This window comes from Amblyomma mixtum, chromosome 3, assembly GCF_055824585.1.
Source record: "Amblyomma mixtum isolate Tamu chromosome 3, ASM5582458v1, whole genome shotgun sequence".
In the NCBI taxonomy this organism is placed as follows: Eukaryota; Metazoa; Arthropoda; class Arachnida; order Ixodida; family Ixodidae; genus Amblyomma; species Amblyomma mixtum.
Genome location: NC_143014.1, coordinates 289,915,938 through 289,933,310, shown reverse-complemented (window position 1 = coordinate 289,933,310; position 17,373 = coordinate 289,915,938).

Genomic DNA, 17,373 nt, shown 5'->3' with positions numbered 1-17,373 from the left:
GAGCTAGCGAGCACAGAAGAACAATTAAAAACAATGACAGGGGCAACCTGCCGGATCACTGTAGGGAGTGCAGAGATTGCGGACCGATGCTGGAACAGGCAACGTTTATCGGCAGAGGCAAGGAGCGATTTGAAAGAGAGATTATAGAAGCATACCATATACAGAAAGCTGGGTCCACGTGCATTAGCACTTCATCGATTAAACTATGCCGCCAGGAGCTGGGTTTCTTAGACGGGCACGTGTAGTTCTAGATTCTGTTTTTTGTTCTTGTGGCTTTTTCTTTTCTGCCGATGGTGTTTCAAAATGTGAAATCAAACCATGAATATGTGTTTTTTCTGCTTCCGGTTCGTGTTTGATATGTCTTGCCTTATAAAAGAGGGTGTTTCCGAAATAAATTCAGTTGGTAGTAGGCGTTCTTTGTGTCATCCCCTTTTTTCCTGTGTGTGTGTCTTTTGCGCCATTCTGAACTTCAATCATGAACCAACTAGCCCCAAAGCAAGTTCGTCTCTCATAGCCTGGGTCGCTTTGGGACGTTAAACCCCATAAACCAACCCAAACCAAACTGAAATTTGTTGTCTGCCTCTTTGAGATGAAAAATTTTGAATTTTTCCTTCACTATTTTAGAGCATGAAATTCAGTTAATGGTATCTGAGAAACAGGAATTGCAACAGCCATTTCTCTTCAGCAAGAAAACTGTCATTGGTTTAGGTGTTTTCCCGATTCAAGGTTACCTTATATTTTAAACTGCACAATGTATTATGTGACAAGAAACCGTCAAGCACAATAGGTGTGGTTTTAGAAATGACTGGAAGTGATAAGGGAATACATTTACTTAGAGCAGGTAGTGACCGCTGATCCGGATCATGAAGGGTAATAACTAGAGGAATATGAATGGGGTGGAGTGCATATGGCAGGTTCTCTCAGATCATGAATGGCAGTTTTTCAATACCCCTCAAGTGAAAAGTATACAACAGCTGTATCCTACCGGTATTCACCTATGGGGCAGAAACGTGGAGGCTAACGAAGAGGGTTCAGCTTAAGTTAAGGACAACGCAACGAGTTATGGAAATAAAAATGATAGGCGTAACGTTAAGAGATCGGAAGCGGGCGGAGTGGGTGAGGGAACAAACGCGGGTTGAAGACATCCTAGTCGAAATCAGGAGAAAAAAGGGTGCTAGGGTAGGGCATGTAAGACGAAGGCAAGATAATCGCTGGTCCTTAAGGGTAACGGAGTGGATTCCAAGAGAAGGCAAGCGTAGCAGGAAGCAGCAAAAAGTTCCATGGGTGGAGGTTTGCAGGAACACGGTGGACATAGCTGGCGAAGGACAGGGTTAATTGCAGAACATGGGAGAGGCCTTTGCCTTGCAGTGGGCGTAGTCAGGCTGATCATGATACTTGCAGAAGAGCTTGCTCATGTTAAAATTTTCATTTGGTAAATATGTGCTTGTTTTACATGCACACAGCTTTTGAAAGGACTAGGATAGTGATAATTGTATTGGGCTTAATAAAATTGTAGCTCTGAATGAAGGTTTGCAATGAAAGGTGTCTGCACTTGGTCACAATATAGGTACGCACTAGTGGCGACATGACACACACGATCAGTACATTCTAGTTGTATTCTTTCTTTTTTTCCATGGGGTTATATGCAGGATAGTATGAAAAGGGCATTGGAATTGACTCTTACTTGCATTATTTTCATTCATGTTTGCAGGCACCCGGAGAAATGCACGCATAGCCAAAGCTCCTTCACTCAGCCGAGCAAGCTACGGCATCGTCCAGCATCTTAGTTTCTTTTGAGCGCTTACAGCTCACTGCGGTGGATTTGGTAGATGGGTTTACTTTGCTTTTGGCAGTGTTCTTGGCATTTAATGTCAAGTACACCCCAAAAACAAAGCGGGTTTGTCTGCTGCTTGAGACACTAATGGGGCTTGATCCTAGCGAGCGCCTCCCGAGCGTGTTTTGGGCAGCCACAGCAATCACAGCAATGACTTGAGAAATAAAAGTTATCAGTGTTGTACATTTGTGTCATTATTTCTTGAACCATTGTTATTCCCAACGCAGACAGAGCACCATACTAATGTGCAAACTGTAGTGTAGCCATAAAGTAGTTGTATGAGCAAAAGTTATTCTACTCAAAGATTATAATCCCTTTTGCTCATTACTCTTTTGTAGATGTAGCGCAGGTGGATCCTGCAAAACATATGACCAACTTGCTCTGAAGAATATGTGAAATAAGAAAATTAGTAGGATACATTGAAAACACGTGAAACTCCTTTTGAAGGAGTAAAATAAGATCTGGGCTGATACTCCCTGAAGGAGTATAGTCACTCTAACAAACGGAGTCCTGGAACTCTACCTGAAAGAGTAGTAGGATGCTGTTTCAATGTGGTAGCTTTACTCCCTCGGAGGAGTGCCTGTACTCTATTGCAGGAGTAGTACAGTACTCCTTGAGTAGGTGTTGGATCACTCTTTGTCCAGAGGGAGTAATTTTATTCTGGAAAAAGGAGTGGAATATGGGACAAGCGAATACTCCTTCAAAGTGTGTTCTGGGCACTCCTCTGCACTCCTTTAGTTCTAAGAGTGCAGATGATGGCAAGGCAACCTTCAGTTGTCGAATAGTTAGCCTCGGCCTTGGGCAGGGAACAGCTAGCGTATGTGATTACTTGCTCCAGTACGTCGGTGTTCTGAACGAGGACGGCACTTAGACCAACGCTGCTTGCGTTGGTATGAATTTCGGTCTTGGCGTTTTCATGAAAGTGCGCTAGGGTTGGTAAGGACTGTAAACGACGCTGAAGTTCCTTGAATGCTTCCGCTTGCAGCGCTTCCCATTTAAATGGCACGTCTGCCTTTGTCAGCTGGGTCAGAGGGTCGGCGATGCGCGAAAAGTTCGTGACAAATCGTTGGCAACATCCGCACAGTCCGATGAATCTGCGCACAGCTTTCATATTGGCCGGCGGTGAAGACAGTGAAATAGCGGCTGTTTTCTGCGGGTCTGAACGTACTCACTGCTTGCTAAAGACGTGGCCTAGAAACAGCAGCTCTTCATAGTCAAAGTGGCACTTCCCTGCTTTCAAAGTCAGGCCGGACGACTTGATTGCGTCTAGTACTGTTCGAAGCCTTTTTAGGTGCTCTTCAAAGTTGGAGGAGAAGACAATGGTGTCATCAAAATATACCAGACAAATTTGCCACTTAAGCACCTCAGGCCTGCTAGCACGGTATCATAACTCGCTGAAACGTCACTGGCGCGGAACTGAGACCAAATGGCATCTCCTTTAACTAGAAGAGTCCATCCGGAGTGATGAATGCGGCCTTCTCGCGATCTCTTTCATCCACCTCAAAGTTTGCCAGTAGCCGCTCTTGAGTTCCAACGATGAGATATACTTGGCGCTGCAAAGCCGGTCCAGCGTGTCGTCAAAGCAGGGCAGGGGGTAGACGTCCTTTTTTGTTATGCCCCGCCGCGGTGGCTCAGTGGTTACAGCGCTCGGCTGCAGACCCAAAAGACGCTGGTTTGATCCCGGCCGCGGCAGCCGAGTTTCGATGGAGGCGAAATTCTAGAGGTCCGTATACTGTGCGATGTCAGTGCACGTTAAAGAACCCCAGGTGGTCGAAATTTCCGGAGCCCTTCACTACGGCGTCCGTCACAGCCTGGGTTGCTTTAGGACGTTAAACCTCCAATAAACTAATAAACCAATCCTTTTCTGTTATGTTGTTCAAGCGGCGGTAATCAACACAGAATCGAAGTGCGCCGTGCTTTTTTCTCACTTGAACAACCGTGCCGCATATGGGCTCTTTGAAGGCTTGATGACGTCGTCACGATGCATTTCTTCCAATTGGTCGGGAGTACCCGGGTTAGAACCCGACCGTGGCGACCACATTTCGATGGAGGCGAAACGCAAAAGGCGCCTGTGTGCTGTGCGATGTCATTGCGCATTAAACACTGCGCCATTTCCTTTCCTCAAAAACCAATTCACCAATTTTACCGGATTCCTTGGCGTTCGCGGCGACACACGGTAGGGTTTTTGGCAGATGGGTCGGACGTGCTGGTCGGTTAATGTGATGCTTGGCATTAGGCACTTGTCGCACCTTCGGCGACGAGAAACGCTCGCTGTAGATTCGAAGCAAATTGCGGATCTGGTCTTTTCTGTTCCAGGGCAGGGCTGGGTCAATGTCGAAAGCGGGCAAGTTTTCTTGATCAGGCGAATCTTCTGCGAATGGGTCTGAGAGGGCGCAGTAGTCTCATACGTCAGATATTTCTTCGAAGAAAGCAGTCGTCGTTCCTCTGTTGATGTGCCGGTATTCTTCGCAGAAGTTAGCAGTACTTCGGCTTGGCCTCTGCCGAAATGTGCGATGCCTCTAGCGATGCCGTTTCGTTGGTCTAGAAGCAATTGGTTCGCCTCGATTATGGCTTCAGCGTTATTGGTTTCCATGGCGCCTACGGTGACGACGATGCTTGAGCAGGGTGGAATGCTCACTTGTTCCTTCAGGACACTGATGAAGTACATCTTGGATAGACTCAACGTTTAAATCTGATTACGGTGCTTCAGGAGCTGAAGAGATTATTTTGAGTATGAAAGAGAGAGGAAAAGCTTAATACTTAATGATGTCCTTTGACGTGGGTGCTGGCTTCACACATATATTTTTCACAGACGTCGGTAATAAGTGTTTTATATTTATTGTGTCTAACTTCATTAGTAGTTTTTCGGGCGCTCCTTCAGAACTGCAGGCTCCAAACAGCCTTGCGATATTACAGATTAACCATTGCTAAGTTCCTTTCAATATAAAATTATTCCTTGCGCCATAGAGGACATAAAATACAGCATAAGCCCTGCAGCCCCCCACTGACGCCCATCGCTCCGCCAGCGGATCGACAGTGACACTTAGTGGTGTAGAGCAGTTTCTACCAGCAAGCACTCTTTCTGTACTCTACACGACTCTATAGCCTCTGCTACGGTGACTACAGTCCGCGTCGCTCTTCCTGTGCAACGCAACAATGTCTGTACCGCCGCACGCGACTAGACGAGAGGCATTACCGGAAGCGCCACTCGAACGCTGGAACCATCAGGCTCAAGCAGCAAAATCATCATACAACACGCTTCCACTCCACGTCCGCACCGAGGCTGAAAACGTGCGAACCGCATGCTTGTGGTATCCGCACAAATACCGGTTGTATGACGGTCATCCTTAGCGATAATTACATTGGTCCTTTAATCCGGGGATGAAAGCCCTTTTTGATGGGGGGAAAAAGGGGAAAGTGCAGTGGCACGGGAGCCTAAGCTTTCTTGAAAAGCACTTGCCCAAATAAGAACTCAGAGGACAGGACTCCCATTTGTATCAGAATCGAAGTTTCACCCCTCCTTCCCCTCCCCCCCCCGCACACACCCATTCCTCCCATTGTTGATATTTTTGCTTTGTGCTGCTCTTCCCAGGATATTTTTGACTGAGCACACGAGGTTTCGCCTGTGTGACTCTTCAGTGCATGTTGGGACATGGCGCGGGAAACATGGATGCCATTCAGGAAACTGAGATGTAACGTTATTGAACACAAATCAGTATATATATCCATTTTGGTGAATTCTCGACCCAACACAATATCATATAGTGATGAAACACCGACTTAAGAAGTGTCCTTATGAAACTTGGAAGAGTAATGAATATTCTGTTCAATAAATTTTTCCCTTTTTGTCAGGCAACAATATTCATTTATTGGAAGATGAGGAGTCATTCAATGTTGTTTTTCATCTGTACCTTCGAGACAAATTTTTCTTACCATACCTTCCTCACATTAGCATCACAAAGTTTCATTTTAGGCTGCTCATTAATCAGAAGGTCCTGACATTCCCATTTCAACCCTAGCTGCATGCATATATCTGTAATGAGCACGCATTTGTCATGTCGACAAATCATGACACTGGGCATTGCAACAGTAAGAATGCATTTTTGATAAATTTAAGCTTGTGTTTTTTAAAAACTTCTTGAGCATTCGTGAATCCTCACTATCACCCAGAATTTTTTTTCCACTGTACGGACTTTTCCTTATAAGTTGTGAAAAATAAGACAGTGCAGATTGTGTAGGTGCAGTTTACGGCACGGAAGACATTATGTCCATGGTTGTAGCTGAATAAAAGGCAATTACTCAATTTTTATTAATTATTCAACTGTCCGATTTTTTTAGAGTACAATGTTATATACAGGAATTTGAGGCATTCAAGATCATAGGCAAATCCAGTTTTTAATGCTTTACACTGGCATTTCGATCCGACATTTCAAGCTCGTAATTATGAGTGCAGAACGCGCTCTTAAAGCCAATTGTGCGAAAAGAGCCGGAAGTACTGTAGCTGTATTTCAGGGCGGAGAGACGTGTTTATAAAGGCCTAAAAAGCGAAACAACTATCATCAGAAGTTGTCCAGAAAGCACCTCTTCTCTATGGTTCGCCCATGTCAGAGAATGTTTTTGTCCTATCGCCTTTCACCACACCACCTTTCAAAATTATCCCCATAAGAGACGCTGTCCATCCACAACCGCCTCACTGCAGAGACAGTTCTGCCTTACCACACTGAAGCCAAGATATCGTGCAGTCGGAGTTTGTGCAGTTTGTAAGTACTAAGAACATATTGCCGCGTCTACAACAATAGCCGCTCGGCGGCTGTTCGGCACGCAGCTCGTGCGCCACGCTGTTCGCTGCTGAAGAAGACGAAACTGGGCATTCCATCCTGGCCGTCTCGGTGTGCGCTGGCAGCATCTCGGTGTTGGCGTTCCTCTGCCGTCTGGACGCGGCGCTACCTGTAACAACTGCTACGTGACACTGGTGGAGGTTGCGGGCTCGACGTCCCATGTCCAGCACCTCTTCAGACAGCCGCTCATCTAGTCCCGACCATCTACCCCTTGTCTGCACGCCCGTTCACCGCAGCAGCCGCCGCCTCCTGGGACTGGGGCCGAATCCACGAAAGAGTTCGCTTTGGAACGCGTTCGCTTTCTCTCTTGCCACCTCGCTCCATTGGTCGCGTGTCGTCACCACTGGTAGTGACGTCACTTCAGGGAGGCGGGAACACGGATTTTGTTTACGTCACGAGACATGTCAATCAAGTGAAAGAGAACGCGTTCGGTCGCTGTGTGCGGAACTCTGAAAGTGGCGTTCGCTTCAGCGCGAGGAGAGACATGCCGGTACCTCCCGCCGCCCCGCTGTTGTTCGCGGTGCTCAGCGAATGTGATCGGCGGCCTCGGCGGTCGCGCGTGCATGGCAATCCTTTCGACATGCCTGACGATGCTTTTCGAAGGCACTTCAGGCTGTCGAAGCTACTTGTACGCCAGCTATGCGAAGAGCTCAAACCCCACCTTGGACCAACGAGGAAAAGTGCGCTCACAACAGAGCGCAAACTCTGCGCCCTACGGTTCTTCGCTACCGGGGGCTTCCAGGCGGCAGTCGGCAGCGAGGCAACTATACGGCTCCCGCAGTCGTCTGTGAGCCGGACGATTTTGGCCGTCGCTCAGGCAGTCGTGCGTGTCGGCACGGAGAAAAACTGGGTGTCGTTTCCTTCGACCTGCGAGGAGAAGTCCCGCGCCAAGGCAGAGTTTTTGGACCGTGGTCTCATCCCCGGCGTCGTCGGGTGCGTCGACGGTCGGTGTGCAGTTGGTCGTGTGTCGTCTCAAAATAAATTATATGCTTATTTATAGGCTCTGAGTACTAAATTTGCAGTATTGTAGCCAAACGCATTCATTTAGAGGTTAAAAACGCAAAGAAGTTAGCATATGTCCCCTTAAAAATAGAAGCAACCGAGATGGGACCGCCCAACAAAGCCGATTGGCTGTTGCCTGCCCCCTTGTCCTCCCGCAGTGTTCCTCCCACCCTTCTCCCGCCGATGTCAACGTCAAACTGACGTCACGGCAAAGAGAACGCGTTCCAAAGCGAACTCTTTCGTGGATTCGGCCCCTGGTCCCAGAATTTGGTCTCCTTCCAAAAGAGGCACGCACTCATCGACCTGGTGAGCATACCACCATGGCGCAGGCTAGCGCTTGACACTTGACGCTCCAGCAACCCCGCGTGCCAGCCAGCTTCCATGGCGTCACTTTCGAAGGCGTTGAAGACTGGCTTGACCAGTTTGAGCGGGTTGCCGATTTCAACCAATGGAGCCCTGCGCAGAAGCTGCGCAATGTGTATTTCGCCCTCGAAGACGAAGCCAAGATTTGGTTCGAGAACAGGGAGGCCGATCTCCAAACCTGGGATACCTTTCGCCAGCAGGTCCGGGACACCTTTGCTAGCACGGACCGCCGGGATCGTGCGCGGCGCCTCCTGGACGCTCGCGTCCAAAAGCCTAATGAGAGCGTTGCCATGTTCGCCGAGGACGAGACCCGTCTTTGTCGGCGCGCTGATTCAGATATGGCGGAATCCACGAAACTCCGCCACGTGATGCAAGGTGTGAAGGACCAACTCTTGGCTGGTTTGGTCCGCAATCCCCCGCAGACGGTAGCCGACTTCATCAAAGAGGCGACCGCCATTTAGCGGGCCTTGCATCAGCGCTGCCGCCGAAATGACTCCTTGTGCGGTGAGCCAAGCGCCAGTGCGGCTTCTTTGAGCGTGTCCAGCGACAATGCGTCGCTGCGTGAGCTCATACGCGCGGTGGTCCGTGAAGAGCTGCAGAAACTGACCCTTGCCTCGTCTGATCCGACGGCTGCGGCTCTTACCGAGGTTGTGCGCGGCGAGATTCGCCAAACATTTTCACCGCCTCCTCCAGTCATGCCGGAGCCACGTCCCATGAGCTACGCCGCGGCTCTCCGTTCCGAGTTGCCACCTGTGCAACGCTTGCCGTACCACCCGCCGCCGCCAACCGCTCCGCCACCGTCATTCTACCAGTGGCCTCAGTGAGGGCCTGCCATGCGTCCACCGGCCCGGAAGGCGGCTGTTTGGCGCACTTCTGATCAGCAGCCGCTCTGTTACCATTGCGGGGAAGCCGGCCACCTGTATCGCCGTTGCCCATACCGTGAAATCGGCCTCCGGGGTTTCCCACGTGACGCTCCCTGTCCCCGTTTCGGTGAGCGACCCCACGAAATAGAGGAGTACCTTGCTACCGATGGCACCACCTCTACCCGCCGACCCCGATCTCCGTCTCCCGCACGCATCACGTCGCCCAGCCGCCAGGCTTTCTCAGATGGACTGCGGGCCGGTCTCTAAGCCCGCGCCGGGGAAACTGAAAGCGGCGACCTCAGGGGGAAGGTTGCTGACAGCAGATATAACGAAGACTCCCGAACGCCGCCGGAGCGCGATGCCGAGATCCCGATGCCGCCGCAGCCCGATTCTGTGAACCCGAGTTTCCCTGACACCGATGCAGTTAGCGCCGACCTCCGCATTCACGTTGACGGGCACCCAGTGACAGCGTTAGTCGATACAGGCGCGGACTTTTCGATAATATGCAAGCACCTCGCGGATCGCCTCAGCAAGGTGAAGACAGCATGGGATGAACCTCAAATTCGTACTGCTGGCGGTCACCTCATGACGCCTGTCGGCAGATGCACTGCTCGAGTCACCGTTGCCAATTCTTCTTTTGTTGGCACTTTTGTTGTCCTGCCGCACTGCTGCAAAGACCTGATCCTCGGAATGAACTTCTTGCGTGAGCATGGTGCCATCATAAACCTTCCTGATCGTCTGGTAACATTTTCGACCCCTGGAACGATTTCAGCCGACACCGAACCATGCAGAGTGGCCCTGCGCATAATCGACGCCGATGTGACCGTGCCTCCGCGATCCTGTGCCCTTGTTACCGTCATTTGTGACAACCGGTGCAGTGTTGACGGCGTAGCAGAACAGAACACTGCGCTTGTGCTCTCTCATGGGGTCTGCATCGCGAGAGGTATCGTCACGCTACGGAACAGCCTGGCAGATGTCCTTCTAACGAATTTCGGGACCGAACGACAACACATCACCAAGGGCACTGCGGTCGCATACTTCGAGGGCATCGCCGAAATTAACGACTGCCTTGCCCTCCAGAGCGAAACGTCCAATTCTTGCACACCTCAGCTGATCCTCGACGTGAACCCAGACTTACCCCCAGCCGATAGGGAAAGCCTAGTCGGCCTACTGCATCAGTTCCAAGACTGTTTCTCGTCTACGTCGGCAGTCAAACAGACGCCTCTCGCTAAGCACCGCATCATTACGGACTACAGTACCCGACCAATTCGACAAAACCCATACCGTGTCTCACTCAGGGAGCGTGAAGCCATAGCTGAACAAGTCAAAGAGATGCTGCAGGATGGTGTTATTCAGCCGTCGAGGAGCCCGTGGGCTTCGCCTGTGGTTTTGGTTAAGAAGAAGGATGGTAGTCTGCGATTTTGCGTTGACTACCGGAAGCTTAACCAGGTTACCAAGAAAGACGTCTACCCGTTACCACGCATTGACGACTCTCTTGACCGGCTGCGGCACGCGCGCTACTTTTTTTCGCTGGACTTAAAAACAACTATTTAAAGTTAAATGGTTTGGTTTGGTTTATGGGTTTAACATCCCAAAGCAACTCAGACTATGAGAGACGCCGCATTGAAAGGTTCCGACAATTTCGACCACCTGGGGTTCTTTAACGTGCACTGACATCGCACAGCACACGGGCCTCTAGAATTTCGCCTCCATCGAAATTCGACTGGCGCGGCCAGGATCTAACCTGTATCTTGCGGGTCAGCAGCCGAGCACCATAACCACTGAGTCACCGCGGCGGCAATTTAAAGTTAAGTACCAATAACTCTACAGCAGTTATGTTTCATACACGAAACATGAATATTAAACTGCCTCCTCTCCTGCTCAACGAAAATGTACTGGAAGTTGTACCTCAGTTATAAAACTGAACGGCCAGGAGGCAGGGAACAAAGTGTGTTTATTATCAGACAAGGGACTGCTTATAAGGGCAGGTACAAGCATGAGCATGCGCACTTGGTACCGTAAGGGCACGTGTTAACATGAAAGTGCGCATACTTACATCTTCCTTCTTTTCGGAGAGAAAGAAAGAAAAACGAAAGGAAAAAAAGGAAAAAGTTTCCAAATTCACATGTCAGGGGCCTAATGCTGCGGTCTCTCTGGCAGGGGGTAACGTTGTGGCGGTCTACGCTGACGGTCACTTCTACGAAGGATGCCCTCAGGTTGTAGCTCCGCCATCTGGTCAGGCTTGGATACCGACTCCGCCGAAATGGTCGCTTCAGGGTCCAACGTTGGCTGCATTTCTTTGGAACTGAGATGCTCCCTGGTGCTCCGCAGCTCTTGTCCGCTGTCTGTAAGTAGGGTGTATGACCTAGGTGGGCCTGCAGGCCCTACAACCACAGCTGGCGACCATGTTCTGCGTATCGTGTCGTACACCGATACTTGAGACCCGCTGCGAAGATGTGGTAAACGCTTAGCCGTTCGGTTGTAGAAGACGCGCTGCTTTTCTCTTATTTCCTGGAGGCGATTGCGAACGGATTGTGATGGCACAGTTTGCGGTTCGAGGTGCTGGGGAAGAACCGGCAACTGGGTCCTTGTTTGGCGGCCCATCAACCTTTGAACGGGCGACTTCAGTTGCTCGTCCCTTGGCATGTTTCGCCACTCCAGCAGGGCGCTGTAAAATTCCAGGGTTGCGAAAGGACACTTCGTGAGCAGTTTTTTCGCCTCCTGAACCGCACGCTCCGCCATGCCGTTACCACGAGGATAGTACGGGCTTGACGTTACGTGGGCAATTCCTAGCTGCGCAGCAAAAGAGCGGAAAGAGGCGCTGTTGGAAGGTGGGCCGTTATCACTGCACAGCTTTGCTGGGATTCCATGAGTCGCGAAGACGAGCATGCACGCATTGTTTACTGCTGTCGCTGTTGTCTGACGTAGCTTTTGAACCTCGAAAAAGAACGAGTAGAAATCCACGAGGATTAGGTAGGACTGGTCATCGTGGTGGAAAATATCAAGCCCTACTACTTGCCATGGCAGGCCTGGTATCTCGTGGCTTAGCATAGGCAGTCTAGTGTTCCTGCGCTTGTACTTTTCACACGCTGGACATGACTTAGCTAGAAATGAGATGTCTCCATTCATGTCGGGCCAGAACATTACTTCTCTAGCTCTCATCACCATTTTTTCTTCGCCTCCATGTGCGGTGTGCAGCAAGCGCAGAATTTCCGGTCGCTTGGCAGGAGGAATGACTATTTTGTTGCTTCTGAGTAGCAGGCCTTCCTCAACGTGCAGCTCGTTGCGGTAGCACCAGTATGGACGCAGGGCATGAGGCACATGGTCCTTCATTTCCGGCTATTCTGTGCTCGAGTAACGGCGCAGTTCAGCCATACTAGCGTCTTTGTTAGTTTCATGCCGAATACTTTCGAGCTGCTGGTCGGATACAGGAAGCGAAGAAACAACGCTGACTTGAAATTGTTCTGTCGCGTCAGTAAGTTCCGTAGTACTCGGTAAGCGAGAAAGCGCATCGGCTAGAAACAACTCCTTTCCTGGTTTGAACGTCACCTTGATTGGGAATCTTTGCAAAACAAGCCTCATGCGTTGCAATCGTAGAGGGCATTCACAAAGTGGCTTTTTGAATATAGACTCTAGAGGCCTGTGATCAGACTCGACGATAACCTCTGATTGCCCGAAGATATAATCTTGAAATTTTCTGCAACCATGAACAATTGCCAATGTTTCCTTCTCGATCTGCGCGTAGCGCTGCTGTGCTTCTGTTAGCGAACGCGATGAGTACGTAACTGGCTGCCCATTCTGTAGAAAAACGGCTCCTACTCCATGCTGACTGGCGTATACTGACAAGGTCACTGGTTTTTCTTGGTTAAAATAGGCAAGGACTGGCGCCTTTGTGAGAGTCACTCGATGCTGAAGAAAACTGCTATCTTGCTGGTCTGTCCAGACCCACGCGACGTCCTTTCAACAGCTCGCGAAGCGGCGCTGACAACGTGGATATGTTAGGAACAAACCGTGCCACGCAGTTGATCATGCCGAGGAAAACTTGCAAATCCTTACGGTTTTGTGGTTGCGGAACTTGCATGATGTCTTCGACTCTGCTCGGGTCCAGGCACAGCCCCTCTGGAGTCAGAATGTGGCCCATGTAGCGGACTCTGGGCTGGAGGAAATTGCACTTGTTCTTATTGAGCTTCAAGTTGTGTTGTCGACATCGGGACAGCAAAGGTACTAAATTGCTGTCCTGTTGCTCTCGCGACTGTCCCCAAACCAATATGTCGTCCATAACGACAGCAACGCCCTTCAAGCCCTCTAGTACCCGGTGCATCACCCGCTGAAAAATTTCCGGCGCTGAAGCGATGCCGAACGGCATGCGCAGGAATCTGTATCGCCCGTAGGGCGTGCTCATTGTGCATAAGCGGGAGCTCGGCTCGTCCAACTTAATCTGCCAGAATCCGGATGATGCGTCAAGAGTAGAAAAGAATTTCGCTCCATGCAGCTGCGGTAGGATATCTTCTAACGTCGGCATGTGGTAGTGCTCCCTCAGAAGTGCCTTATTTAAGTCAGAAGGGTCCAAGCATATGCGTACTTTTTCTTTCTTTACTACTACAACCATGTGACTAGACCAGGAAGTCGGTTCTGTTACCTTAGCAACGACGCCGTCGTGCTCCATCCGGTCCAGCTCAGCTCGGACGCGCTCCTAAAGTGCGATGGCGACTCGTCGCGCTGGCTTGACGACGCCTCGAGCTTCAGGTTTAAGATCCATGTGGTAGGCTACGTCCTTGATTTCTCCCAACCCCTGCAAACCATCTTCAAATCTTTCTACTATTTCCTTACTTTCCGAGGCGTCCACGGTGTTTATGCGGCCAATCAGCCCTAAGCGTTCAGCCACCTTGCCGCTCAATGTAACAGGAACTGCTTGTTTCACGATAAAGAATAGCGCAGTGGTAGTCTGCGCTGTACTGGCGACCTGAAGCTCAATCTTCTTCGTGGCCTTTTCTATGTGCCCGAAAAACGACCGTAGCGCAGAGCAGCAGTCTTGTGCTGGCTTCGTAGTTATGTTACTGAGCGTCGCTTCGGGCATGACGCAACAGTTGGCTCCAGTATCAATTTTGCAGCGTATGGCAGAACCTGCGATGTCGACAGTCGCTGACCAGTGGTCTTGGTCATCAAATGCATTGACTTCCAGGGTTTGAAGGAAATAACCCTCGTCCTCTGTCATTTCGACCTGTTTTATCTTGCATCCTTGGCCGCTCGGTCTTGCTTGTTGACGACATCCACGCGCGAAATGATTTCGGCCGCCACACTTGTTGCAGCGCTTTCCTTGCGCAGGGCACTTTCCTTTTCCGTGCTCCGTGAAACAGCAGTTCGGGCAAATTCCGAGGCTAGCTTTCGATTTCCCTGCATGTATGGCGGCCTCATCTGTTCCGCTCACTTCTGCCTCCCTGATCTCGTTAAAATGCTCCTTCGCTTGTTCCCTTGCTCGGCATATTTCCACTGTTTTGGCATACGACGGATTTTCAGACAGAAGTTTCTGCTGCAGGTCCTTGTCTTTAACTCCTAGAATTATTCGACTGCGCAGTAGTCTGTCCTCTAGCTCTCCGAATTCGCACAAGCAAGCAAGACTTCGGATATCGATTAGCCATTCGTTAAAAGATTCGCCCTCACGTTGATCTCGGGAGCCGAAACGAAACTCGTTGAATGTTAAATTCTTCGCTGGTTTGTAGTGGGCCTCAAATTTTTCAATCAGCTTATCGAGGTCTTTCTTTTCGTCCTCATTTGCGAAATCGAAGGTATAGAACACCCGCCTTGCTTCTTCTCCAATTGTCACAAGAAGGGTTGCTGCCTGAATGTCTTTCGGCTGCTTCCTTAGTCCGGTCGCCGTAGAAAACAGAGTAAACTCACTTTTCCAGATGATCCAATTCTGGTAAGCGTCACCCGTACTTTCCAGTGGCTTTGGCGCTGGAAGAACCGTCGCGGCCATGCTTCTTTCTCTGGAGGGTACTAGGGGTGCAGCTGGACGAGGGGGCGGCGAAGAACAGCGGTGAACGCGGCTTGCGAAGCGCGTCGCCGCCCCACTTCTGACACCATGTGAACAGCCGGGAGGCAGGAAACTAAGTTTGTTTATTATCAGACAAGGGGCTGCTTATAAGGGCAGGTACAAGCATGAGCATGCGCACTTGGTACCGTAAGGGCACGTGTTAACATGACAGTGCGCATACTTACAACAGTGCGCATACTTAGGAGTTTACTTCACTGAAAACATGTCATGCGATAGACACATTGAACATGTGTCCGGTAAATTATCTAGCACCATCGGTCTTATATGTCGCTACTGCCCGACTCTCCCCACATCCGTTAATACCCTCCTTTTTAAATCGCTTTTCATGCCTTTGATTAAGTATGGCATCCTAGTGTGGGCTACTACAACTATTGGAAACATGCCCAAGTTGGTCGTCTTGCAAAAATGTGCCATAAGAATTATAAGTAAAGTGCCTTACCAATATCCTAGAGCTGACTTATTCAAAAATCTAAACGTTACTCACGTGGACTCCATGTGGCTTTAGGTTATGCAAAAATGTTACAGATCGAACGTCATAAACAACATCCGAACCCTGGCTGACTTAGCCGAATTAAATACATAGTTTCATACCCCACACGTCATCTTGAATTCTGGAAAGTTGCCAGATGTCGCACCAATTATGGAAAACAGATGCTAGAGTTCACTTTGCCAACTACCATGAATCAGCTACTACAAAATGACAGATGCTACAAGAATATCAATGGAAAAGCTGTACAATGTGTACTTGGATAACGCATGCGTTTTCCACTTGTACTTATTTTATTAACTAGTCGTGCTCGTTCTGTATCTCTTTTTTTGTGTGTGAATACGACAGCGTTTTATGTTTTGTTCTTGCTCATGTATACATTGTGTCTATGAGTGGCTTGTATGTGCTGTATAATCTTCCATTGCCTTCTCAATTTCTATTTTTATCGATGTATGTATTCATGTTGTGTAACGTAATATTCGCCCTTGCTGTAAAAGATTGGGCGCACTGGCATCTCAACCCTTTCTGGCTTTTTGCCTGTGCACCTAACATCACCTGATGTTGAATAAAGATCAAATCAGGTGACAGACACCTTGACATAATGATCTGCTTTGTCTGTGTGCTTTATTTTGCTGTGACTGGATTGCATAAGTGCTGAGATGTCAGTAATAAATGTATTGCAAACAGAAGCGTTGCCTTCATAATACTTTATTTCATTAGCAAATGAATTTTTGCACTGCATAAAATTTTTGTGGCATTGTTGAATAACTTAGATGCAATAATAATAAAATTGTAATCTTATTTCATTGATGTTTTCTACGAGTCCAAAGACATTTTACAAGGAGAGGCAGAATGAGCATTTGTTTAGTATATTAGAAAAACAAAATACAACACAAAGCAGCTATACCAAAACAAATTAGAGCAAGAAGCAAAAATAAATAGAGCGAAAGAATGGGAAACAAGCGAAAAATATTTCATAACTAAATTTTTTCTCAGGCTGTTTCAGTTATGGTTTCAACAGCCGAACGCCGGCTGTGACATCAAGGTCGCACTCAGGTCACGTGAGGCATGGAAGAACTGTGGTAGCGTCGCTGCTTTCTACATTTTAATTAACACCGACCCGTACGCAAGCCTCCCCAAGAGTTGGAATTAAAAAAAAATGAACAAGCAGCAATTGTATCGCCGTACTTTAAGGTAGCCGTTGGCTGCGCTTGGGTGGATGCAAATGCATAATTACCATGCCAGCAAATGGCATGGTGATCGGTAATAACATCGAACGGGCGCCCATATAAGTAAGGATGAAATTTTATGATCGCCCAAATAATCGCCAAACATTCTTTTTCTGTGACGGAATAATTAGTCTCCGCTTTTGTGAGTGTACGGCTGGCGTAAGCAACGACGTACTCATTGAAACCAGGTTTTCGCTGAGCTAGAACGGCACCGAGACCAATGCCGCTGGCGTCCGTGTGGAGTTCTGTAGGCGCGGAAGGGTCGAAATGGCGCAGGATCTGAGGAGAGGTGAGAAGCTGGCGCAGCGTTGCAAAAGCTTCGTCGCATGCAGGGGACTAAGCCGACAAGTCGTGGCTACCAGCGAGAAGTTGCGTCAGCGGGGCGATAACGGCAGCAAAATTCTTGATGAACCGGCGAAAGTAGGAGCGAAGCCCAAGAAAGCTTCTCAGTTCTTTCAGGGATGCGGGCTTCGGGAAATCAGCAACTGCGCGGAGCTTGGCAGGGTCCGGGAGTACACCATCCTTGGACACGACGTGGCCTAGGATAGTCAGCTGGCGAGCGCCGAAGCGACACTTTTTCAAGTTCAGCTGCAGGCCAGCGTCACTGAGACAGCGAAGAACACTCTCGAGGCGGAGAAGATGAGATGGAAAATTCTTGGAGAAGATGACTACGTCGTCCAAGTAGCAGAGGCATGTCTGCCA